The sequence below is a fragment of the Amborella trichopoda genome, chromosome 13 (assembly GCF_054954075.1).
Source record: "Amborella trichopoda isolate Santa Cruz 75 chromosome 13, AtrichopodaSantaCruz75HAP2 v2.0, whole genome shotgun sequence".
Lineage (NCBI taxonomy): Eukaryota > Viridiplantae > Streptophyta > Magnoliopsida > Amborellales > Amborellaceae > Amborella > Amborella trichopoda.
Genome location: NC_142348.1, coordinates 36,349,135 through 36,375,579, shown reverse-complemented (window position 1 = coordinate 36,375,579; position 26,445 = coordinate 36,349,135). Strand labels below are relative to the sequence as shown.

Genomic DNA, 26,445 nt, shown 5'->3' with positions numbered 1-26,445 from the left:
AGTGCTTTATCCCACCCAAGATCCATGACAGCCTTGTAAAACTCTTCCTCGGATCCTAGGCAAACAAGGAAAGAAAGGAGATATTGCCTAGGAAAGTTTAGGGGGAGTGGGCAAAGAGAAAAGGTTTTTGAAGTGTCTGACAAAAAGTCTGTTCACTTGATCAGGTTGGGAGAAGGTGTGGTGACCAATAGAAAGTTGAGTAATAGTGTTGCTCTTTTCATGGGGCTAGCTGTTTTATGCAAAAAATCCGTGTTATGGTCCCTGACCTTAAGCCATTTAATTCTGGACCTTTGGTTCCAAAAGGTCTCTTCCTATTTGAGGAGAGGGAACATATTCTATCTGGCAAATGCCCCATCGGTGAGTTCCTAGGAGGAAAGAGGTCAAGTTTCTTCTTGGGTGTCTAAGGAGTGAATGAGGGCCATGCAAGCCGTGAGTAGTTCCCTGTAGTTGCCTGGGATAGAGCGGCTCCACTGTTTAATGCGGATCTTCAGGAGTTGTAGTTTTTTGGAAAGACAATATCAAGCCCACTAAGTATGAGGACCACCAGTTCCTAAAAAGCTGAGGAAAGGCTGGTTCTTCCAACCAGAGGAGTTCGAATCTGAAGGGTCTATTGGCAGGAAAGAAGGGGTTAGTATCGAGGAGGATAGGTTTATGGTTAAAGATAATCTTAGGGAGCAAGGAGGAATGAGTACTTGGGAACTTGGATTCCCAAGAGTTGGAGACCAAAATTTTGGTCATAACAAGGGAAGCAGAGAAGCTAGACCAGGTGTAGGTTGCCCCTGATAAAGGAATGTCCAGTAAGGGGAACCCTATCGATGAAATCTGAGAACACTCTCATGGGGACGGTTATACAACCGTCAAAGCTCTTCTCATGGACCCATCTAACGACATTGAAAACACACACACACTCCCCCCCTCCCCCCCCCAAAAGCCACAGGGTATCCGGGGGGGGGGGGGGGGGGGAGTGAGGGGTGGGAATTCGAACAGGAGTTCATACGAGAGATCTTGTCAAGCAATTGGATAGTGGGGTTCCAAAGAACCCAAATGCCACCAAAAGTCCCCAGGGAGTCTTTAGCGGCCTAGTTGCAGGGCGTCCAACCACACGTATCCCTAATAATAAGTAAATCTGAAGCCGGAAGTTTGGTTTCAAATAAGCTGAGAATGACATGAGAGTGTGAAAAGACCAAGGTACGGATGGCACTACACTTTGTATGACTACCAAGCCCCCTTATGTTCCAGCAAAGAATCCTCATTTGGAGGAGTTGAGATGGTGGGAACGTTTCCTTCTAGATCTACGCTTCTTGGGGCTTGCGGATAAGAAACAAGCAGAGTAGGATGCTTGGAGGACGAAGCGAGGGAATTATAATTAATATTAGAATGAAGATTAGCTAACTCTCTAAAACCTTTGGAGTTTTTTGGAGAAGCACTTACCTGGGAAGCACCATCATTTCCTCTGAGTGAATCGGCAATATCTACTAAATTTCCATCGACGAGGAGCCCCATTGTTTGGATCATTGTTTCCATGCAGGGTTCGCCCCTATCTATCCTTTCTAGTTTTGAGGTATCCACAACGATAGGTGAAAGGGTAGAGTTGAAGCCCTCCTTCGAAGCCTGTTGGAGCAATGATAACAGAGGGTTTGAAGAAGGTGAAGAGTCGGGAAGGGATGAACAGGAAGGTTGGGTTTCAGGAATAGAACCCGACTCGCAGGATGGGATGATCTGCAGGGGAGTTGGAGTAAGAGGAATAAGGTCCAATTGGGTTTGGGTGAGAAGAGTGGGCAGCCAGGTGAAAATATAATATAATGGGGGAACAAAAGGAAAGAGCTTACCTTGGGATGCCTGATATGCGTTGATGGCCAAACGCATATCAAGTGGAAGGGGGACCAGACTATCGACCTCCGAGTGCTGGAGACCCAAGCAAGGGGGGCTGGAGAGTGGGATAACAAAAGAATTAGAGGGGATGGATGTGGATGGGGAGGTTTCAGAAAAGACAAAGAGAGGGAGAGGGCCCTGGTTTGTCGAGGAAGAGGGGGAGGGGCAGCAAGGTAAATTAATGTAGGATGGGGTTGGGGTGCGTGTACGGGGAGGTGGGAAAGGGGAAGGGTAAGGAGAGGAGGCTGGTCGATGAGGTCTCACCCATCCACTAGAAAGCATTGGCCTTTGCTTTTTGTCTTTAGGGCACGTTGGGAGTGTTGGAAGGGATAGGGTGGTGAAGTTTTGGTTCAGGAAGAGGGAGAATAGGCGGTGAACTAATTGTGAGGGTGGGACCAAAGGATAAGGATAAAAGGAATGGGGGAGTCCGAAGGAGGAAAAGATATCTGGAAAGCTCGTCGTGATGGTAAGAGGGGGAGAAGAGGGACTCGAAAGTTGAGGGGAGCCATGAAGAGGCCCATTAAAGGGGATGACGGGGCAAACAAAGAGACAATCTAAATCCCAAGAGGTCCAAGAGAGCAAGGCAAGGTGGGGAGAGACGAGGAGTAATGAGGGGTATGTTCCAAGGGTCAGACTTCCTTTCCCGAGGTGATTTGATGGGAACGTAGGAGAGGGGTTGTAGAAGAGTTCTCATGAGGGGGAAGGGCGGTGAAGGAAGCTAAGGGGACGGAGAGGGAGGTTGGATGAGCATTTAAGGCACAAGGCATGTGTGGCATAGGAATGGTCACCTAGGGCAACATGTCCACCAGGATAGGAGGGGAAAGACCCGTGGCAAGGAGTTCAAAAGAGTCGTCATGCACCGCATTGTGTTGGTGAGAGAGCAAGCACACAAGGCAGCGCATGCTGGGGTTTGACGGGACCTCTCGAAGGTGAAAAGACCTGGGCCATGGTGTGCGTATGACAACGTCAAAAGAAACGAGAGGAAGTCGACGCCACAGGAGACACATTAATGGTAGAGAGGTGATTTGAAGAAGGCAGCGGCTAGGGAGACATGTTAGAGGATGAAGGATGGGGGAGGGAGATGAATTAGTTATATCGAGGTCGTTGAGGCGGCGAGAGAGACACATTGGAAGGAGGATGGGGAGGAATGGTGGGTGTTATTTCAAGGTGGCTCCCGAGGGATGGGAGGGATATCGGGCCTAGGAAAAGGTGTAGGGTGGTTTGGATCATGATGACCCAATGTGGAGTATGAAGACACCCAATTGGGAGTATGAAGACATGGAGTATGGAGGATGTGGAGAAGGGATCAAAGCCAACTGAGACTGCTTCTTGTGGACTACGGTGGTCCAACCATCAAGGTCCAGGGGAGAACTTTCATGGCGAGAGGCAGTAGCAAAACTTTGGATGGAAATTTTAATTGGAAATGAAAGACCATTATACTACAAAAATATTGTGGAGGGGATGGAATTCTCCTTGGGCGGTTCTACTAGAAGAATGATAGAACCTAATGGATACTTACCAAAAGTTTTCCAGTGAACGGAAATGAAGACCCCGTAGGAGTTTCTATCGCTTTGAAGACCGATTGTGACCAGAGATGCATCGGGATCCCCTCTACCCAAATCCAGATATTGGTCAAGCGCGAGGCGTCCAGAGACTCCTTCCATTTCTTTAGTAAGCATCGTCCTCCTCTGAAAGATAGCTTATCAACAACATTAGGAGTCTCGAAGTCATCCGACATTAACAAGAGATATACGCCATTATGAAGGAGCCGCAGGAGATCTGCTTGTTCTTGAAAACGTTCTGAAACCACCTGAAAATACCTCTAAAGTCGTTGCTCTGTTGGGAGAAGGTCGCTACACAGGAGTTGAGTAGGGAGGACAACCGCTCCTGAATCTCACCAGACCTAGGGAAAGAAATGCAAGGTGCTCCATTCAGGTTGAATGTCTAAGGGCAAGGAGGGCGGAAGTGGACCTTCTCTTGAAGAGTGGGTTCTTTTGGTGTAGTTGAAACGATATGGTTACTGGTCGCAACAGCATCTACATAAGATTTTCCAACTACGGCCTAGCTAGAAGAAGGTATGGCACTGGGGTGTTTGGGGGGTTGAATGTGGGTTGGGAAAATCTAGGAACTGACAATAGTGGTGATACAAAGGTAGAGTTGGAACCTGGGCCTCCTTAACATACCAAGTTTCATGAGGCTCAATGGTAATATGCACTGATGAAGGGTTTCTCATAGCAAAGCATCTGAAGCTTTTTTACCTCTAGTTTTGGGAAGTTGTTTGCGATGAGCATGGCATCGATCCCACTGGTCAATACACTAGAACCTCGGACCTTCAACTTCAAGGTATTAATGCCTATTAATAACTGGATTTTCCATCGAAAGAAATTAAGACTTAGTTGATTTCTGGCTAAACAGAGCACATTTTGATGAACACAACCAGATTTCAACACAGAGTAGAGTTCATAGCAGCTAAAAAAAGAACTAGCAAAATGGATATTTGCCTAAGAAGAACAATTTCGGCCCGACAAGACCTATTTTTTTAGCAAACAAGAGAAATTTCTGGCGAAGAAATAAGAGACTACAGAATTCCCGACCGCATTATTTTCTTTCCTTTAAGCAACAACTTCATAGCAAATGGAAAGAATGCATCAAGTTGCACTATACTAGAAGAGTAAAAAAGACTCACAATTTAACTGTTAAAGAACAATAATCAGAAGGTAACGCCATAAACCCCATTTGGAGAGAATCCAAATTGACTCCACCATGGCTAATACATTGACCTAAACAGTAACCTCTCGATCTCCTAAAAGTGTGTTAGAATGAGATATGCAAGTCGCTGCTAGCATCATGGATCTCTTTCCATTAGGAGTGCAAGTCCCTATGGTAAAAGAGTCTCTTTAAGATTCCTTGTAATAATTTTTTGCTTGACACAGGATGTTATACACAGTAAAAATAAGAAATCCAATGTGTCACAATGTGTGCGAAAATCATTTTCATAATTATCCAGCTTGACTTTTGTACTTGAATCAAAGATCATGCTTTGTTTCATTGCATGCATGCTTTGCAATGATAAAAGTGTCATTCCTTGCCTATAATATGCAGATTGCAGGTGTCAAGAAGCGATTTGAGTGGTTACTGGTACTATAAACAAACGTATAAATAATGCAAAGACCGCAAAATGTTCTAATTTACTTAATTATGCGAAATTAATCTTGATTCACGAGTTAGCTATCTCCTCAAAAGCTAGAAATAAGTTTTGTACTAAATATTGTAAAAAAACCCAGTAACTAGATGAATACCACTCCAAAAATTCTCCATCACTTCAACAGGCCATGGGAAAATTTTCATATCAGTTAGATTGAAATCTTGTGAAACCACATGTGAAACAAATAGCAATAAGATAAAGGTGAATGCAGCATGACAATTTCAAATGGTCAGTGCAATAAAGATGGTTATTCACATTCAAGATGTAGCGCAATGAAAACACAAACAATATATGTTCCACAACTTAAATAGGAAAATAATGGCTCCGAAAATACTTATATTATGAAATGTTACACATGACAATCACTAGTATGAAATTTCAATCGTGGGTTAGCAAGTGATCGAAACAGGATGTGCTTATAAATAAGCATATCAACTTAACTGATAGCTCCAAATAACCATGTTATCAAGGTTAAGGAAGCTGCTGAGATTTGAATTTCACTGAACAGCATGAAAACTACAAGTTCATCCATTATTACAAAGAAAAAGTAAGAAAGCCTATCCTTTCACTATAGGATCAGCAACCAGTAATTCAAGGAGAAGGATTATTTAATAAACAAGAAGAATTTTTTGTTGGAATGGAAGAAACATTAAATATTCAAACCCAAAGAAACATTTATTGTGTCAAGAATTTAGGATTGCTCGTCTTTCACTTAATTATATTTCAGAAAAGGGCAAAAAAAATACCTCCAAGCCAGAAGAGGAAAGATTAAACTCATCATCTCATTAAACGAAAAAGTGAGAAGTAAAAATTTATCTAGTGATTCAAACATTGACAAAAAGAAACAGTGAGTACCTTTGAACAGTAACAGCAGCACTCACTTCTAGCGGATGATGCTTGCGGATAATACTTTCAACTGAAAAAGTAAGAGAGAGAAAGAGAGAGAGAATTGATGTAAAAGCTTCAAAAAGATTTCAGTAATATCGACAAATTGTTAAAGTTTCAGTGTTGCCGGCCTCAATTTTTCCACAAATAAATGGTGACTGCGCATTCGATGGCGAATGAGCTCCATGAAAATAGAGAAAGAGAGAAAGTGCAGGCGTATGAGACAGAGAAAGAGAGCGAGGGTAGATCACAAGGGGAGAGAGAATGTTCCCACCATAAGCGGCAACATATACAGGGAAGAGTCGCTCGTATTATTTTTCTCTGGTTGTCATCGCTCGATGAGCCGCTTTGACACCTTGTTTAGTTAATGAAAAAAACACAAAAAAAACAAAACAAACCAAAAAAACTTACCTCAATCTAACTTTTATTTTTTCACTTTTTTTATCAAATAGACTTTCTATGCAAAATAAACCAAACATACGGAAATGTCCTTCTCATTCACGAAAATCTCTTTTGGACCCAGTAGCACATTGCCAGATCACACCATCGCATTGTCGGATCACGTTTTAGAGACACTTAAGCGCCGGACCGCTCTAAGATAACTATCAAACCGAAACTAAGTAACCAAATACTATCGGACCGTCATTTACATAATGTCGAAACCCTAGAATCAGACTGTCTGCTAGACAGTAAACATTTACTGCTGGACCACCCTTTGTAATTACTAGACCGCCTTTTAATAAGTATTCTACTGTTGGACCGCATGTGCCGAAGCCCTACTATAATGGCCATAGCCCTGCTATATTGGGGTAAAAGAGATGAAGCATGGGTAAGATAAAAGTAAGAAGGAATAGTTTAGGTTTTTTTTGTTTTTTTATGTTGGGAGTCTTCGCATAACAATGTCTGATAGAGGGAAAAAGTGAAAACAAAACACTACATTGAGTGTAAAGTGCATAGAACATGTAATCAGGTGGTTTTTTGTAATTTCTTTTACTTTTTGATGGTCATCTCTTGGGACCACCAAAAGATATTAAAAATAGTAGAAAACACCGGATTATTTTTCCCGCTTTCATTTATAGGTACCACCACAAGCCATTGAAAATACTAGAAACCACTAGTTTAAGGGTGAGTCACAAAATTTGTGAATTTTTTGAAAAAAATTTATGTTGTTTTTCAATGACATTTTTACAACCATTTATTTTAAATTTTATGTGGGTAAGAATATTTATGGCCTCTATATACAAAAAATGCATAATCACATTCCTATGTTTTTAATAAATTTAGACAACACAGTGAAATGAAATAAATCATCAAATTAGTAGGGCCACTACTGTCTTGAGTGAAAAATTGTAGAAATCAAAGGGCGGCATTTTGATTATTGTATAGAAAAAATTTATATAAGATTGCAACCTTAAAGTGTAGAATCACATATGCGCCTCAAAAATCTATTAGAAATGTTATTTTAATGTTAAAAAAACACTCTAATCGATCATCTCGACATTGAGATGTATGAATATGAAAAAAAAAAAATTTGAGTCTTAGAAATAATGCATCTTGCAATACATTATCTAGACCGTCAATTTTCAAGATTTTAATATTTTACAGATTTACTTCATTTTAATCATTTTTTTGAATTTAAAATTTTTTAATAAAATATGAAAATAGGTTTTAAGATAATATTAAAAAAATTTTATAATTAAATTACATGTCACGATAAAATTTTAAGATGCGTCTTAATTAGATTGTTTAAGGTTGAAACCTTATAAAAACCGCACCCTTATTGTATTTCTATCTGTATTATTAAGATAAAAAAAAAGAGAAAGGGTTTAGAGTTGAAGGAGGGAGGGGCACAAATAGCAGCAAGGTCGTGGTGAGGACACGTATTTCGCAAGCAACGTGGCCGCTACTCAAGCCGCCTCCTAAACAAAAGTGATCTACAATGCATATAGTTAAAAAAAACTTGTAATATTTCATAAATATAATAATATATTTGCTTTTGGTTAAACGTTTTTTTTGTTAACTGCGTATCGTGCTCGGTAGTATCAGTTTCTCTTTGAAACGAAAATAAGAGCTTGTGCATAAGGAAAATTAGATGTTTAGTAGTACTACCCTCACGGACGAGGTTTGAAGTAGATCTACAAAAGGTCCTGTTACCATTAATGATTTATTTATTTATTTATGGTGATGATTTATTTATTTATTTATTTATGATGTGGGATGATTATATCTATGCTTTTATTTCTCAATTAATGTTAAATTGATGTTATTTTATTGATTGGATGATTTTTTATATGAAAAAGATATTTGTTGATACCGAAATCTGTTTTTAATCAATATAGAGTAATTTTATTCCGATTGGAAGGTTAATGTGTAGTGAGAGAGAAATTTGTTATCCTAATCGATATTTGTATTTAACGATTGGAGGACAATTTTTGTGATGCTTGTATTATAGTGATTGGATGGTAATTTTTGCAGCAAGGGAGTGAAGTATGTTTTCAATTGAGGTTTGAGGAAGCATACTGATTGGAAAGACATGTCAGTTTTATAAAATGTGGTTTTATGAGTGTGCAATGCATTTAAGATTTGTATTCCAATCTGGCTGTATCATGCGAGTGTACTCGTCATGATCTGTTTAGACCAATGGTTTAAAAATCGGATCGGTGACCCTGATCGGGCTTTTCAAAAACCGATCCGGATCGGCGAATCGGCGATCAGGATCGGCGAATCGGCGATCCGGATCGGAATCGGGTGAATCGGTCAGAATAAAGCTTCAAAAAAATCCGAAAAAATTATTAAAATTCATTATAAATATTGGTTTTTAGGAATTCAATAAAAAATGAGGGTACTCCATTAAGAATTTTCATGTTTTTGAATGAATATGCGAATATTGATATGTTCTTTCCCTGCATGAACCGCCATTCAGCATTTAATTTACAGTATTTCGTGCTCATCCCTACACTGTTGCTGTTGGGACTCGATATGTGAATAATATGGCTGGGATAGGGTGGCCTCAGAATCATCATCTCTCTCGTTTTCTCTTTGAATAATATGGATTAAAAAAAAAAAAAAAAAACAAATTTTCAAAAAAATCGATCATGGATTAAAAAAAAAATCACAAATTTTCAAAAAATTCTATCATGGATTACAAAAAAAAATTCGATCATGGATTAAACAAAAAAAATCACAAATTTTCAAAAAATTCAATCATGGATTACATAAAATTCGATCATGGATTACATAAAATTCGATCATGGATTACATAAAATTTGATCATGGATTACATAAAATTCGATCATGGATTACAAAAAAAAACAAACAAAAAAAACAAAAAATTCAATCGTGGATTACAAAAAAAGAAAAAAATAGTTCGATCATGGATTACAAAAAATTCAATCATGGATTACAAAAAACTCTATCATGGGTTACAAAAAAAGCAAAAAACAAAAAATTCAATCATGGATTAAAAAAAAACAAACAAACATTTCGATCATGGATTACAAAAAAAAAACAAACATTTCGATCATATATTACAAAACATTCGATCATGGATTACAAAAAATTCTATCATGGGTTACAAAAAAAAAAAAAAAACAAAAAAATCGATCATGGATTACAAGAAAAGAAAACAAACAAACATTTCGATCATGGATTACAAAAAATTCTATTATGGGTTACAAAAAACCAAAAAATTCGATCATGGATTACAAAAAAATCTATCATGGATTACCAAAAAAAAAAAAAAAAAAAAAAAAAAAAAAAAAAAAAAAAAAAAAAAAACCGTACGGAATCACCGAGTCACTGTTTGGACTCGCCGATTCCGTACAGTGAATCGGCGATTCACTGTACAGAATCGTCCGGTTCTCTCTAGAACCGGACGATTTCCGATTTTTGGGCGATCCGGTTCCTTTTTCACTATTTCCGAGTCGAACCGGGCGGCGTTTTTTAAAACGCTGGTTTAGACTTTAAAATTTTATCGAGACGAAAGCGTTTAACACTTTTTCCTCTCATGTAGATCCTTGATCTCCCTCCTCTCAAAACCATCGGCATCTCATATGCTCCCTACAGCAATTATTGTAGAGGTTCTTTTGGGTTTAGAGTTAAGAGAGAAACAGAGTTTAAGAGATTCATGAGCGATTGAGAGGAAGAAAGTTTCTATCTGCTCCAAGATGGGTTCTGTTTATATATTTCCCTGAAAAAGCTGTGGTTCGTGACCAAGAACAAAGTAAATTGGTCGCGGGGCCGGATATTGAATAGATAACTTATGGGTAATCGCTATTATTAATATTTATTTTTATTTGTATAAAGATATAAATGGGGTATAAGCTTTTGATTTGATTTAAATATTTATTTTTTATGAGTAAAGATATTAACATTTTATGAGTAAAATATTATTGAAGCAATAATTTAGATATTACTGAATCAATAATTTATATTTACAATAAAACTATTTATTTTTACAAGAAAATCACAATCGTCATCAGTCGTTAAATGTGAAATCAGGTGGCTCAGCTTATGTTGTTCGCTAAATAAATAGTCTTATAGTATAACATTGCATGTTAAAGTATTATATGCCTGGAAAGGATATTTTAGCTTCACTCCAATTAAAAAGATGAGTAATTTACGTATGGATAAAAAATAATTGCCTAAAATACGAAATGATCCAATTATATGCAGAAATTACAAGGAAAGTTCGTCAACCTACGTTTTTTTTTTTTTTTTCAAAATTACCCCTCTATCCAGGGATTCCATCCCTTGGGCGACATTTTGTTTTAGGTTTTTAATTTTTTTCATTAGTAAGGCAGTGCCCCAAGCTTTAGGGGCAGTGCCCAGGCGGTCCGAGGTTAGAATCCTCGCACTAACCTTGGATCGCCCTATGAATACAGCAAAGCCCCAGTAGAACGGTATGAGGTCCTCATCCGCGGACTGCTGTTTTCTCAAGCAATAACAAATAAAGTGTGGTTCGAGTATGGAAACGTCGGACCGCCTTGAAACTGAGTTTTGCTCAATCCAGAGAGCGGTCAAAGGTTTCCATCATAGGATTGCTGTTATTTTAAAAAAAATAAGAAAAAAAACACGGTCCGAGGATGGGGACCTCATACTGCTGTTTTCCTCATAAAAAATAAGAGTCGTTGTTTATGGTTAAATTATTTCTAAATGGAACGCAGAATGTTGGGTAGGTGATGTCAAATCACCACCCCATGTGGCATTTCTCATTATGGTGAGGTGTATTTTTGTCACTAAAAGAAATCTTTTTAGTGGAGGCTCTTAAAAAGGTTTTTCTAGAGAGAGAAACATGGACAAAAAAGAGGGTGAACTCTTTTGTAAAGAAAAGGGAGCTTGTAGAGAAGATTGGGGGTTAGAAATTGGGGGTTTTGTAACAAAACCCTAGCACCACCATTTGCGACTCATCTTGGGACATTTTGTCTGCATTTATTTGCGGCATCGGTGAATCGAAGAAAGGAGTCGATTGTAGGTGGTTATATGGTAGAAAGTTCTTTGTTTGAGCATTCATTGAAATTGTATGAGGTAACTCTATATAACCCTAATTTTATAATTTTTCCTCTTGATAGTGAATACATCTTTGCCATCTTGCTCGTGAACGTAGCTCATCTTGGGTGAACCAAGTATATGTGTGTGTCCCTCTCGATTTTCATTTGTGTTGTGCTTTGAAGATTTCTCATATTGCTTGTTTTATTGTTTTTATATTTTTTTCAATTATGTTGCACTTGTTATAGCATCTTGGGCATGTTATTTGAGTGTTGAAACCATTGTAGTGTAGTGCTCACCACATCGAGTGGGATTTGAGATATCCCACTTTGCTCAAAAGGAGTGATTGAGTTATCCCGATTTTACAATAAGTGGTATCAGAGCTCAAGGAATTAGTGTAGTATTTTTTGGGAAAATGACATCTCACAAGTTTGAGGTGGAGAAATTTAATGGGAAGGATAATTTTGAAATTTAAAAATTAAAAATGCAAGATTTATTGGTACATCAAGGGCAACACAAAGCATTACTTGGAAAGGATAAGAAACCAGTAAATATGATCAATGATGATTGAGACGAACTCGATATGAAGGCACGAGCCACTATTTGCTTGTGTTTAGCGAATGAGATTTTGTTTAATATTGTTGGTGAATAAACGACAAAAGATTTGTGGGAAAAATTGAAAAGTTTGTATCAAACAAAATCTCTCATAAACCGAATGTTCTTAAAAATAAAATCATATACCGTGAGAATGAAAGAATGTGTAAATGTGTTGCAGCACTTGTGAGTTTAATGATCTCATTTGTCAACTTGAGAGTATTGGTGTGAGAATGGATGATGAAGATACGGTGGTCACCTTACTTTGTTCATTGTCGAAATCCTATGATAACCTTGTTACTACATTGAGTTGTAGTAAAGAGGATTCTCTTGATTTTGACTCGGTGTGTAGTGCATTACTTGCTGATGAACTTCGAAAAAAAACATCTTTGGTAAGTTCGATAGAATCAAAGACGGAAGCTCTTGTGGCAAGAAGTCGATCGAATGAACGGGGTGATTCATCGAGGAATCATTCAAGAAGTAATTCAAGAATTCGATCAAAATCTAGAGAGCGCAATAACAAGAATGTGTGTTGGCATTGTGGGAAGCCCGGCCATATAAGGAAGAATTGTTTTAAAAGAAATTGAGTGAATTCTTCCAAAGCTCCTAATGCAGGAGGTGAAAAGCCAAGTAAATTCAATAATGAAGCAAATCAAGCTGAAGAGTCTACATCCGAATTTATTGAAGATGAAGTATTGATGGCGGCATATAATTCAATATTCTATCAAAATTGGATACTTGATCGTAGAGACACCCATCACATGTGCCCCCATAGATCATGGTTTGACTCATATGAGTCATGTGAAGGAGGATCGGTATCCATGGGTAATAATTCCACTAGCAAGGTGGTAGGAATGAATTCGGTTCGCCTAAGGATATTTGATGGGTCTATTCGGGCAATTAAAAATGTTAAACATATATCGAAACTGAAAAAAAGCTTGACTTCCCTTTCTTCTCTAGATTCAGAAGGTTATAAGTTCACCGATGAAGGTGGAATAATCAAAATATCAAAAGGGGCTCTAATTGTTATGAAATGAGTCCTAGTTGAGAGCTTGTACAAGTTATTGGGAAGAACAATAATAAATGATGAAGTGAATTCCGTAGTCGAATGTGAGGAAGTTCCATTTCGCCTATAACATAGAAGATTGGGGCATATGAGTGATAATGGTATGAAAGTCTTGATGAAGAAGAATTTTATCCTTGCAGTTAAAATTGAAGGATCCAAATTTTGTGAGCATTGTATCTATAGGAAACAACATAGATAACCTTTCAAGACCCGGAAGCATACAAGCAAGTGCAAACTTGATTACATTCACTCGGATATATGGGGCACTTCACTAACTACATATTATGGTGGTGCATTATATTTTGTTTCATTTGTTGATAATTTCTCAAGAAAGGTATGGATCAAAACTCTCAAGTCCAAAAGTGATGTGTTTTGTGCATTCAAGAATTTTAAAACCGAAGTTGAAAAATCTACGGGCCGATACTGGTGGAGAGTTTGTATCAAAGGAGTTCGAAAATTTTTGTAAGGCCGAGGGAATTACTAAGCATTACACAAATGCCTACAATCCCCAAAAAAATTGTGTCGTCGAAAGGATGAATCACACTTTGATGGAGCGTACGAGGTGCACGTTAAGCAATGCCGGCCTAGAACAAGAATTATGGGCGGAAGTCGTATCAATGACTTGTTATCTTATCAACCGATCACCTTCGATAGCATTGGGAAGTAAAAGTCCTAATAAGGCATGATATAGAACTCCGAGTGACTACTACGATTTAAAATTTTTTTGTTATGATGCATATGCACTTATTCCAAGTTGCCAAATGAACAAATTGGATCCAAGGTCAAAGAAGTGCATATTTGTGAGTTATAGCAAGGGTGTGAAGGGGTACCAATTATGGGATCCAAGTCTCGAAAAATAATCACTAGCCGTGATGTGCATTTTGATGAGTCCAAGGTATTGGCAAAAAGGATGATGATAAAGGACCAAGGTAAAGAAGTGCAACAAGAGAGCCAATAATTTTAAGACAACCCCGAAACACTTCCACCAAGTACAATTATGCCTTATGAGAATATACCCATTGATCATGGTAAAGAACTAGGAAGTCAAGATGAAGAAACACATGGCCATCATGATGAAGTTGTGCTTTTGGCACATAGGCGCACTACTAGAGAAACTCGTGCACCCGAGTGGTACAAAGATTATGTGGATCCAAATACTCTACTTGCTTTGATAGCCGAAAATGAAGAGCCAACATCATTTCGTGAAGCCATTGATGGCAATAGTACTGGGCATTGGAAAAGAGCTATGGAAAAAGACATCTTGACCCTTCAAATAAACAAGACTTAGAATTTTGTGGAGCTACCAAAAGGTGGTGAAAAAAACGGGAATCGTTCGGTTCTAGAGAGAATCGGACGATTCTGCACAGTGACTAGCCGATTCATTGTACGAAATCGGCGAGTCCTGTACGGATTTTTTTTTTGTTTTTTTTTTTTTCTTTTGTTTTTTTTTTTTTGTTTATTTATTTTTTTATTTATTTATTTATTTATTTTTGTAATCCATGATAGATTTTTTTGTAATACTTGATCGATTTTTTTGTAATCCATGATCGAATTGTTTTTTTTTTGTTTTTGTAATCCATGATCGAATTTTTTGTTTTTTTTGTTTTTTTCGTAACCCATGATAGAATTTTTTGTAATCCATGATCGAATTTTTTGTAATCCATGATCGAAATGTTTGTTTTTTTTTCTTGTAATCCATGATCGAATTTTTTGTTTTGTTTTTTTTTTTTTTTTGTAACCCATGATAGAATTTTTTGTAATCCATGATCGAATGTTTTGTAATCCATGATCGAAATGTTTGTTTTTTTTTGTAATCCATGATCGAAATGTTTGTTTTTTTTTGTAATCCATGATTGAATTTTTTGTAACCCATGATAGAATTTTTTGTAATCCATGATTGAATTTTTTGTAATCCATGATCGAATTGTTTTTTTCTTTTTTTGTAATCCACGATCGAATTTTTTGTTTTTTTTGTTTTTGTAATCCATGATCGAATTTTACGTAATCCATGATCGAATTTTATGTAATCCATGATCGAATTTTTGTAATCCATGATAGAATTTTTTGTAATCCATGATCGAATTTTTTGTAATCCATGATCGAAATGTTTGTTTTTTTTCTTGTAATCCATGATCGAATTTTTTGTTTTTTGTAACCCATGATAGAATTTTTTGTAATCCATGATTGAATTTTTTGTAATCCATGATCGAATTGTTTTTTTCTTTTTTTGTAATCCAATGGAATTTTTTGTTTTTTTATGTTTTTTTTTTTTTGTAATCCATGATCGAATTTTTTGTAATCCATGATCAAATTTTTTGTAATCCATGATTGAATTTTTTGAAAATTTGTGATTTTTTTTTTTAATCCATGATCGAATTTTTTTTTGTAATCCATGATAGAATTTTTTGAAAATTTGTGTTTTTTTTTTTTTAATCCATGATCGAATTTTTTTTTGTAATCCATGATAGAATTTTTTGAAAATTTGTGATTTTTTTTTTTAATCTATGATCGATTTTTTTGAAAATTTGTTAAATTTTTTTTTTATTCCATATTATTCAAAGACAAAATGAGAGAGATGATGATTCTGAGGCCACCCTATCCCAGCCATATTATTCACATATCGAGTCCCAATAGCAACAGTGTAGGGATGAGCACGACAGTGCAGGTGAGCATGAATGATGGATAAGCTTCGGGGATTTTGGATTGGAAACACAACAAAACACTAATACTCAGGGATTTGAGAATAGTCAGACGCCTGCTAATATCGATGATTCGTTTTTAGATCGAATCAATGAATTGTTAAACGAATTCAATCAATGGCACCAGCGTGACCAAGAAGAACAATAACGTCGTCTATCATTTTATTTTTAGATCATATGTTACTAATTTTATGCTTTATTGTAGTCCATGTATGTTGATATACTTATTCCATGATAATTCTATGCTTATCCTTTTGTGTGATGTAAATTAAATGCTGGATGGCGGTTCATGCAGGGAAAGAACATATCAATATTCGCATATTCATTCAAAAACATGAAAATTCTTAATGGAGTACCCTCATTTCTTATTGAATTCCTAAAAAACAATATTTATAATAAATTTTAATAATTTTTTCGGATTTTTTTTAAGCTTTATTCTGACCGATTTACCCGATTCCCGATCCGGATCGCCGATTCGCCGATCCGGATTGGTTTTTTAGGTGCCCAATCCGGGTCACCGATCCGTTTTTTAAACTATTGGTGTTATCCATTTGGCCAAGAACCTGGTTTACCACAGGAGGTCAAGGCACATATTGGTTCAATATCACTATATCCGGCAAGTTGTTGAAGATGAAAGAGTTTGATTGATCAAAATCAAGACCGAAGACAACCTTGCAAATATGCTTACAAAGATTATCCAAATAGATAAGTTAGAATGGATCCTAACTTCTCTAGGTTTCAAGAAAGAAAGAAAGTGATGGATTGGAAAGGCAAGTGTGTGATTTTGCATCAAGGTGGAGATTGTTGGGAGATGATGACAAATCACCACCCCATGTCGTATTTCTCACTATGGTGAGGGGTATTTTTGTCATTAAAAGAAAGTTTTTTTAGAGGAGGCTCTTAAAAAGGTTTTTCTAGAGAGAGAAACATGGAGAAAAAAGAGGGTGAACTCTTTTGTAGAGAAAAGGGAGCTTGTAGAGAAGATTGGGGGTTTTGCAACAAAACCCTAACACCACCATTTGGGGCTTATCTTGGGCCATTTTGTCGGCATTTGTTCGTGGCATCGGTGAATTGAAGAAAAGAGTCGATTGTAGATGGTTTTATGGTAGGAAGTTCTTTGTTTGAGCATTTCTTGAGATTGTATGAGGTAACTCTGTATAATTCCAATCTTGTAATTTTTCTTCTTAATGGTGAATACACTTTTGCCGTCTTGCCCGTGGACGTAGCCCATCTTAGGTGAACCCCGTATATGTGCGTGTCCCTATCTATTTTCATTTGTGTTGTGCTTTGAAGATTTCGCATATTACTTGTTTTAATGTTTTTATATTTTTTTTCAATTATATTGCACTTGTTATTGCATCTTGGACATGTTATTTGAGTGTTGAAATCATTGTGGTGTAGTGTTTACCACATCTAGTGGGATTTGGGATATCCCGTTTTGCTCAAAAGGAGTGATTGGGTTATCCCGATTTTACAACATAGAAGAACATACTATTGTGATTGGGTTATCCCGATTTTATAGCACAGAAGAACATACTATCCCGATTTTACAACACAGAAGAACATATCCCGATTTGCTCAAAAGGAGTGATATGTAACGTTTCCTTTGTTACGTTATGGTGAACCTAAGCAGCATGTGTAGCTTGCATAAAGAACCCTAATCCCAATTTTATGAGATCATACAATCAAGGCACGACCCAACCTCTCCTGACTGAATTAATAAAATTAGACCTATGAAACTTATAATAGTTTGTTATTTATAGTTTTAAAAGTCCATAAACAGTGATATGAGGTCCCCATCCTAGAACTGCTCTTTGTTTTTTACTTTTTGAGAAAAATAGCAGTCCGAGATCCCCAATCTCGGACTATATTTTATTTCTTATTTTCTTTATCAAAACAACAGTTTGAGGATGGGGAGCTCAGACTGTTCTCTAGACTGAGTAGAACTCAGTTCCAGGGTGGTCCGAGGTTCCCATCCTTGGACCGCACTTTATTTCTTAGGTTTTGAGAAAAACAGCAGTCAGAGGATGGGGATCTCAGACCTCTCTACTGGGGTTTTGGCGAGCTCACAAAGCGGTCTGAGGATTCTAACCTCGGACCACTTAGGCATAGCCCCTAAAGTTTGTGTCAGTACACTACAAACAAAAACACAAAAAATAAATGCAGTCTAAGGATGGAATCCCCAGACTGAGAAGCAATTTTGAAAAAATTACAAAAAACGCAGCTTCACCGACCTTCTTTGTAATTTCTGCCTATAATTGAATCAGTCATATTTTAGATAATCATTTCAGGTTTGTACATAATTTATTCTTAAAAGATTACACATATATCCAGCCCCCTCGAGTGCAACCTTGTTAAAAGTATGTGTAACCTAATATTTTGGGATGTAAACTTAGGTACCAACTAAAAAACCTAGAGAATAGCTTTGTAAAATCCAAGAAAGAGCGACCAATTTTCGAACTATCATATTTAACTCAAAATCTGAATTTTTTTTTTTGAAGATACTCATCTGGCAATTCTAAAGGATATTTCCTATTTCCGGATGTAGAAAACCTACACAGGTCTTCTATTTGAGGGACTAGATGCACAATGTGCTCCTAGAAGAGCATGCCATACGCACCTTTATAATTTGATTCCCATTAACATTACTCTTCCATTTGATTTTGAGATTGTCACTCATGTTTCAACATTCTATACTGTCTTTGAATAAAAGAACATAAAAGAGAGAAAAAACCATAATGCAACAAAATATATATTTCAAAGAAAATTTCATGTCCTCCTAGAAATGGGCTCAATGCTTGATGGTCAAGCCGCCATAAGTAAATTTCCAGCTTAGATTCAAGAACTTGAAGCTACAAAGTAATGCAGATTTAATTATCTTTAGTTCATTGAAATGAACGGTCAGAGATAGATAATATTTAATGCTCAAAATTATTTGTTCTTCTGATTGATGATCAAGGTCAATATATTTGAAGTTTTAGATACAAGTCTATATCTCAAGATCGACTCTAGAAAGTGGACGAAACTAAAATAGTAGTTTGCCAACTGAAAATTGCTAAAAAAAAAAAAAAAAAATCGTATACAATGAGACCATTTACCTTTGGTACAATAAGGTCACAATTATTTGAAACCATCTAATGTAAAATCTAATAGCTTGGGTGTGTCACTAAGTTTGAAAAAAATTCTTTTGAATATCTAGTTCGGTTAATGAAATAAATACAACCACTCAATTTCATATCCAATGGTAGAGATTAATTGTGATCACCTTGTACAAAAGATTAATGATCTAATTGTATATTTTTTCATAAAAAAAAATGGTTTCAATAGTTGAAGGGGTCAAATTAGAAATTTGCTAAATAAAAAAGGTTTAATAGTTAAAGGTTTGGTGTTCGGTTCTCCATGTTTGATAAAATGGAAAATGTTTTGCTCCAGTCATTGTGCAACAAAAAATGAGCAATTTCATCTCACTTGTCCCCTTTTTATTTCAACCATTGAGAATGTAAAAAAGCTCAATTTAGTTCGTTCTTTTCTTTTGGCCTCACAAGATAATTTCCAAAACGATTAAATGGATGTAAGAATCAGGTTTGAGCTTGATTCATTAGCCGTTGACATCAAGTAATACTACATCTCAAGTTCAATTTTTACCACTGAGCTACTCAAAAAAAAAAAAAGAAAGATGTGGAGTTCTAAAAATACTTTGTTTCTAAACCCGTCCATTTCAATGGCCAATTGGAGCTAATTAGGAGCTCCAGGTATCAAAACACTACTTCACATTTAACCTCGCACTTAATAAAGACGAGAACTAGGGAATTTTTTAAAGTTCGAAATCTTAATTTTTTTAAAAATCATAACATTCAAGCTGAGATGATCGATGTAAACATTTTCTGAATTGCAAAGTTCAATCAGTTATAAGTTAGGGCTTTACTTATTTGGATAAGGTTGCAACCTTATCAAATCATTTTCCTTTCAAAAAAGAATGATTCTCCCCCTCTCTCTCTCGAGTCTCTCTCAATCTGTCTCTCTTCCCAACCAAAAATGTCACTGGAATTGATATTGTTTTGAAATCTATTTGATATTCTTTCGAAATCACAACCTCTATGTTAATCGAGAATCATGTGATTTTTTTTTTTTCAGGTGAGTCAGGGGGAAGAGGGCTCTTACCCTTTGTAAGAATTGAGACTAAGATGTAGCATTACATATAGTCAACCTCTAACCAATTAAGTTCGGGCTCTTTTTCTAATGATGCATACATATGTATATGTCAATCGAAATCTCCATCATCTTGAGCAGATACATGCATGGAATTAATGGACAATAACATTAACTCCTTGATCACAACATTCATTAACTTCCAATCATTATCCGAAACTAATTCCTTCCAAATTTACAGCAAAAGAATGAAGACATACTCAACCCAGTCATCAGGGTTTGATGAGAGAAGAAACTCAAGTTTTGACATTGCCTCATCCATGGCTTACATCAAGAGAATATGTATGGCAATTGAAGAGCTTCTTGCATGCTGAATCCTTCCAAAAAAGGAAATTAAAAAACCCTAGAAACCAAAGGTTTTTGCTGTATGTAAAGGCAGTGAAGTAATAACAAGATCAAAATACAGATAAATTGTAGGAATTATATATCGTGTAAAATAAATAACATTCCATTAGATCAAATGAAAATTTTGAAGTTAGGCACATATAAAGAATGCAATTTGCCAGGGTTTTCATATACTGAAAAATAAACATATGGAGAACAAATTAAAGGAGAAACAATGTGTAAAATATTGATAGAAATAGCACTCGGAATTCATTTACTAAAATTGAAACTTTTTTCTCTTTTTGACGTCAATGAAAATAATTATGAAAAATAAATGAAATCTTCTGAGGAGAACTAAAAACTGAGCAATGGAATTCAAAGTGGAGAACAAAAAACAATAAATGCATAAAAACGAAGTGACCAAGAAAAAATGTTTTCGCGATATTTCCCGCTGAACACTGACTAGAGTACAATATGATCCATATAATTGAAGAAATAATGTAGTCATAACTGTTTATCACCATTTCATCAAGTTATGGATGAGAGCAGTACGAGACTCGGGGGAGTCCACTCTAACTCAGCCGAGCTGCCCAAAGCTTTGTGTACAACTTCAGGCACATGAAAATTTTTAAAAATACCGAAAAAAAGAGAGTAAAAATATGGGATTGTTGTGCAATTTTTATGCTCCATAAACATTATATATATATATATATATATATATATATATATATATATATATATTCAAAATTTTGAAAATGTTCTAGTCATAAAATCAGTTTTTTAAATCCATTTTTCTATATTTTGTTTGAATTTACTTGGAATTGCTATAGTTGCTTTGGTTTTATTTAATGTTTACTGTTTTTATTTTATTTTTTCATATTTTTTAGTTTTTGGTATTTTTCTTGAGCTTTTAGCTATGTACAGCAATCAGACTTGCCTAAGTAACTCACCTCGAGCTATGGCCGTCTGGCAGGGCACCTGAATGGAGATGAGTCTCTAAACAATGGACAAGAGAGACACTCATTAAACATTTTAACCCCACACCGAGTCACCACCACGATTGTGCGGGATCAACGATCAACCTTCAATCTCAATCGGGAAAGAAAGTTTAGGTCAAACCCTCTAATGGAACTTTGTACTCCTCTTGATCACAAATCTCAAACTTAAATGCAACCCATAAAACCTAGTTTAAGAGAGATAGTATCTACTTCTACTCAACCCCTTAGATCATCACAAAGCAAGATGAGAGAGAGAGTTATATCTAAGTGGGACGTGCCTCTTAATTTTCCATAAGAGAGAGAGAGAAAGCTTTCTTTCCTAAGTGGGGCGTGCCCCCTATTTTGGCATTCTCGAGAGAGGTAGAAATATTAGAGAGAGAAGAGAGACTTTTGGTGTAGAGATTTATGGGCATGGGGTCCTCTTTTTATAGTGCAAAAATAAGATTAGGGTTTTTCATAGCTTGCATCTTCTTGTGAGATTGAACATACACCATTGATCTTGGGTAACTTGTGGGGTGAAAGATTTGAGCCCTCCATTCCATAGATGGGCCATCAACAATATATGGAAGGTGCTAGAAATTTTATCCCCCATTTTCTAAGTCATTTTCCTATCAATACAAATTAAATAAATTAGTTCAATCATAATATTGTACTTACTATGTACAAGCCTTTTCATACTTTCCAAAAATCCATTCAAAGTTTCCGCAAGGTAAAGGCTTTCTACAATATCATATAACTTTATCCTCAAGCCAAAACTTCATCCCACAAAATTGGAAAGCTCCTCGGAGTAGGGAGTGCCACCCTAAGTGGCACTGATGGGCCCCACCAACATTGCAATGGTAGGCCCATATAGCTTATTGGGCTTCCCATGCAATAATCAAATTAATTAAAATATTATATCATTTTTAGAAATTCATAAAACTCAACTTAAATAATTAAATCAATCTAAAATCAATATCTTTGTTTTTATAAATTCAAATTTGATAAATAAAATATCTAGAGATATAGAAAAATTCAAATAACAATTCTAAAAATCATATATCATTAAAACAAATATAGTTAAATTCATTACATAGGAAAATGATTCATATGGTCTAGGAATTTAATAAATAAACACTGAGGTTCATTAGTGGATTATTAAAGTCTAGCAAATGGGCAAGGGGTCGTAATCCTAGTTTGTGGATTTCAGGTTCTCCCCTTGAGACGTACCATGATCATGTAGACCTGATGCGACCACTGCTCATATGGCGCATATGAATATATCTCGCACATGCAAAAGCTATACCTTGAAAGATAGTTTGCTTTGCCGAAATGATTCTCATATATGCACGTCGTGTGATAGAATGCGGATGAGGCTTTGGCCCCCTTTTAAAAGCCACTATCATACACAAGGGTCACACAGTCTCTGGACTCATTCATTAGGACATACTCTGGCCTCATCAAGGGATGGCTTATTAAAACCCTTATCCAAGAGTTTTATTTGCCCAGGTAACATAGGATTTTTCCAACCGACTGGCCTAATTCGTAAAGCTCAATTCGAGATCAACTAATATTATTTTCTTAGTATAGTCCACGAAGGATCACTTGAGTTTATGTTTCATTATATCAAAATTTTTATTACAAGCACTCGTAAGGCTTTTAATGTCCATACTCACCCAACATCTCCCCCTTGGCTTTTGAATGCCTTAATTATCTCTTCTTCACTTTTTCTCATCCACATCTCTCTCTCATGTCTTACAAAAACATTAAGGGCAATCATCAGATCTGTTGATATATAGCTAATCTCGATCTCTCTCAATCTCATCTCATTCTTCAGGTGATGGAAACATGGTTTTATATGCTTAGAGTTCTTATGAAATCTTGGCTCCTTTGACATGCAAATTGTCTATGTGTTGTCGTAGAAAATCTTTATTGCCTCACAATGCATAAGGTGAAAGTCAAGTTGATTAATAAATTTCTTAATAAATACGACCTCTTTAGCCGCCAAACAGCACGCCATGTATTATGCCTCTATAGTGGACAATGCCACCACATCATGTTTCTTTGATTTCTAAAAAATGGGACCCCCTTCAAGCATGAACATATATCCAGATGTGGAATTCGTATCATCTGTAACTGTGTACTTCACAATCCCTTTCAGATATCTGAGGATTCAGTGCTCATGAAATCGACTAACCATCTCCAAGATTACATTGAAATCGACTAACCATGCTCATGACAAAAGACAAGTCAGGCATTATTCACGTCATGGCGTACATAAGGGATCCAACCACGCTTCTATATGAGACTCTCTTTATGACTTTTATATCTTCATCTTCAGAATGACATATCTTATTACTAAGCTTCGTCTTTTTGTTTACCGAGGTAGACATGTGTTTACACTTATGCATATCAAACTTTTTCAGTATCCTTTTGTAGCAGGTTGCTTAGGAAAGTTGGATAGTTCTATCTTTTCTGTTTCTTATTATCTTGATGCCCAACACATATGAAGTTTCTCCAAGATCTTTCGTATCGAAGTGTTGTACAAAGAATGTATTTGTCTCTACTACTAGGGCAATCGAACTACTAACAATTAACATATCATCTACATATAAAGAAATAAACACCACATCGGTCTCACTTATCTTTTGATAGATCCAGTTGTCCTTATCATTCATAGATAACCCTGCAAGGGTTAAGGTCTCTTGAAATTTTATGTACCACTGATGTGATGCTTGTTTTAGGCCATAGAGGAATTTGTTAAGTTTACACATTAAGTTTTCATTTCCTTTATCCTCAAATCCCTCGGGTTGATTCATATAAATTTCTTGTTTCAAATCTCCATTTAGGAATATTATTTTGACATCCATTTGATGAACCTCAAAATTAAAATGGGTTGTTATCGCTATTAAGATTCGGAAAAGGGAAATTTGGCAACTGGGCAAAAGGTCGCATCATAATTTATCCTTTCTTTTTGGGTGAATCCCTTGACAACTAGCCTAGCTTTATATTTTATATTTATACTTCAGAGTATAACTTGTTCTTGAAAAACCACCTATATCCTATAGCCTTATGGTTCCGAGGTAGTGACTCTAATTCCCAAACATAGTTTTAGTTTATGGAAGCATATGTGGCCTTCATGGCTTCTACCCAATAGTCTTTTTTGAGACAAGTCAAGGCTTCATGATAAATTTTAGGTTCAAAATCTAGATCATCCCAACCCTATCAAAGTATTTCCCCATGTACACAAAGTGTTTAAGGTATTGAGGTAGTCTATATGTTTGGTTGCTTCGTCTTGGTTCGGGTTCAGGTTCATTTTGATTTGAGGGTTCAGGTTCAAGCTCAAGTCTATTTGAAGTTTCGGGTTTGGGTTCTCGAAGCACATTTTTGTTTCTTGCCTCTTCAAAGAGGTTGATTTGTTTGTGACTCAATCTTGCTTCAAGGAATTCTTCCTCGAAAAAATGAGCATTACGGTTTTCAATAATCGCTTCGGTTTCAAGGTTGTAGAACAATACCCTTACCATGGTCTGGATAGCCAATTAAAATGGTCTTAATAGTTTTAGGTTGAAGTTTGGTCCTATTTTAGTACGGGATTAGGGCATGAGCTGAGCAACCCCAAACTTTTAGATGATCTGATTAATATTTTGTGAGGAGGAAGTGGGGCAGCATTTGTGGGAGTCCAATTAAGGATATAACTTGCTATCAACACGGCTTCTCTCCAAAATTCAAGGGAAAGCGTACCCCATCATACTTCTTACCATTTCAATCGAGATCATATTTCGTCTCTCGACTACACCGTTTTGTTCGGGAGTATAAGACATCGTGTATTGATGGATGATTCATTTGTTGACACAAAGGTCTTTGAAAAGTCCGGATAAATATTACCTCCCTCTATCGATTTTAAAGACTTTGATTTTAAGTTAGTTTGGTTTTCTAACTCGGCTTTATATTCATCAAGCGTTACTAAAGATTCAGGCTTTGTGTGTATTAGATACACATGGCCTTATCGCGAGTGGTCATTTATAAAGGTGATGAAATATTTTTTGCACCTTTTGGTAGCCACATTCATAAGACCACATATGTCACGATGAATGATTTCTAAAACGTTAGTAGCTCTTTTTGCCCCACTGGTATTTTTTCTTGTTAGTTTTTCTTGCACATAAGGTTCACACACTTTTGATAAATCTCCCTTATAATTTTGAAAAATACTGCCATTTTTCAATCTTTCCATTCTTTTGTAATTAATTTGTACTAATCTTATATGTCATAGGGTCGCATCCAAACCATTAGGGGACGACACATAAGTAACGTTCTCTTTCATTTCAATAATAAATAAATCCTTCACAAGGTGTCCAATCATAACAACATTATCACGCTTCTTGAGTACCACATTCTTTCCAACAAAAGTGGTCACAAAACCCGCTTGAGCCATCTCGAGAATCGAAACCAAGCACTTCATTAAATCGAGAGCATAAAATGTTTATTTTAGGATCAATATGCTCCCACTTTTCAATTTAAGCTCAAAATCCACAACTTTAAGCACGTCGGTCTTTTGGTTCCCTCACACATAAATGTGTTGCTCACCCGGCCCCACTGGAGTTATAGAGCAAAAGCCTTCTTTGATGTTCGTGACATAAGCCGTAACTCCCGAGTCAAGGCACCAAGAAGCTCCCTTAAGGTCGCCTAGCATCGTCTCAAAGACCAAACAAGCAAGTTCCTTGTTGGTCCTACCATATTTGTTCGACCGATAATACTTAGCTATGTGGCCTACCTTTTTTCAAATAAAGTACATCCTACTTTCTCTCTTTCATCTTTTATTTCCAAAATCTCTCTTCTTGTCATCCCATCTCTTTGTAAAATAGTTTTTACCCTTTCATTTCTTTTATTTAAAATATGGTTAAGATTTTACTAAGTGTACGGCATCCCTTTGAGTTGGTGTCGACTTGAGTTCCTCATTTCTTATTCGCCTTAGTCGTGATGAGCTCCTTCAACTTCGGGGCCTTTCGTCAAGTAGAAAGCGAAGACACGAATGTCTTCCATGAGTTAGGAAGTGAATTCATGAGATGAATCACTTGCATGGGTTCAATAGGTTTCATGTCCATGTCTTCTATCTCTCGGACTAGTGCA

At 36.3% G+C, this 26,445-nt stretch overlaps 1 protein-coding gene across 3 annotated transcripts in view; it reads right to left on the bottom strand.

Annotated features, from left to right (window-relative positions):
- The window catches only part of LOC18446336 (Protein kinase superfamily protein), a 30,187-nt gene extending 24,204 nt beyond the window's left edge, over positions 1-5,983 (bottom strand). For all 3 annotated transcript variants that reach the window (XM_020674917.2, XM_020674916.2, XM_020674918.2), the window contains exon 1: positions 5,933-5,983. The gene's annotated coding sequence lies outside the window, so the exon portion shown is untranslated. The remainder of the gene's footprint in view (positions 1-5,932) is intronic.
- Positions 5,984-26,445: the final 20,462 nt, after the last annotated feature.